The sequence below is a fragment of the Opisthorchis viverrini genome, assembly GCF_000715545.1.
Source record: "Opisthorchis viverrini unplaced genomic scaffold opera_v5_406, whole genome shotgun sequence".
Classification (NCBI taxonomy): domain Eukaryota; kingdom Metazoa; phylum Platyhelminthes; class Trematoda; order Opisthorchiida; family Opisthorchiidae; genus Opisthorchis; species Opisthorchis viverrini.
Window position 1 is genome coordinate 305,778 of NW_008752062.1, and position 1,438 is coordinate 307,215.

The 1,438-nt window shown below is 45.8% G+C and overlaps 1 protein-coding gene across 1 annotated transcript in view; it reads right to left on the reverse strand.

The window, feature by feature from the left end:
• T265_10761 (hypothetical protein) overlaps positions 1-1,438 on the reverse strand; it is a gene marked incomplete at both ends in the record, with an annotated part of 63,979 nt that overhangs the window by 39,923 nt on the left and 22,618 nt on the right. The gene's annotated exons all lie outside the window — the stretch shown is intronic.

Here is a 1,438-nt window from a genome sequence, read left to right on the forward strand (position 1 = left end):
CGTACGGAAGCTTTTGGAGAGCTCTCCGTACACTCTCACACGTCCGGAAGTCTGAGAATGCAGACTTTCGGGACATTTTTTGGTGGGCAAGCGTCTCAAAACGTACAGACCGATCAATCGAGTTGAATGCGCCTCGGAAATCGAAGAATACTAGAATTGTGGTTTGCTTATACATATGGCAGTCTTTGTGTCTTTTGAGGTTGTGGTCTTTTATAGGTCAATGTAATCCTTTTATCGATCGGATTTTTCACCTAAAGGACGTTTTATCGGTCTTGCAAAGCACGTTACCTTAAACGATTTGTGGAACAACGCCAATCTCGTACAGCTATCGGACAGTGGGACGGTGTATTCACTGAGGAATTCGCAAGGAGGATTCAATAATGAACGTGAAGCGTTCAGCTGTAGCACCCTTCCGGTGCTTTGCTGCCATGCCAGCCGAAGGAAGCACGAGGGCTTGGCTACTGCCAGGTTGCCCAAGCCTAGACAGGGGAAGTCGAGAGGCAGAGGTCGGATTCGAACCACGGACCTTCCGGTCAGTAAATTCGCACTGTAACCACTTGGGCCATCTCGCTCCGGATCCTATGATGCCGACTCCCTAGCTCCGGAGGAATCCCAATAAGCAACCAGCACCGAAGAAGCTCCATTATTGTCCATGGAGGCCACAGGATTAGGGGTTTTTTGAATTGTCTTTGATGTTGGTTTTTGGTCTGTTTGCCGAGCTTGGCAAGCTAGTCATCACCAATCATGTGCGTACATGGCTCCCAAACAGTATCTATTGGTTCCAAAAGTGATTGGTTGGTCCCCAATTGGCTTTTGCTTGAGATTCTTGGTCAGATTGGAATCTGAGTTGCGTTGTGATCTCACTTCCTCGTATCTGGTTGATTTGTTGGGCGCCCCCATACTTCAACAATGCCGTTCCTGTGTTCTGAGTGGGTGTTACTTAAAATAGCATTGACATTTTTCCCATCATATAATACTCATCAAATTCTGGCAAATACTTCTGACTCCTCTTAAATGCTTTTTTATACTCAAGCTTTAAATAAAAGGTGAAAGGCATAGTACGGGCAAAACAAAGTACCTGCTTGTTTTATGAATTCTACAGTTTACCATAAAGGCTGAGACCCCACACTCGAGTTTCGTAATTATTCGGGCTGTTCAAAAGCGCACACCTTCCGCTGCGGCCTAACTTCAACTGCTATGCGTAATCCCACATTGGGAGTTTGGCGGTGTATACAGCTTTGTTCCTGTTCGCAAAACCAGCCAAGTCCTGCCAGAAACTAACTAACTGATGCCCTGTGCGCCAAATTTCACGCCACGTTGTACGTCTACCATTCTAAAAACTGTATAAGTTCAGTGAGATCTTTATCGCAGGTGCTACATGCTTCCCCCTTTTATTGACTACAGGCAGGCTGAATTTAATACTGATGTGATACTTTCT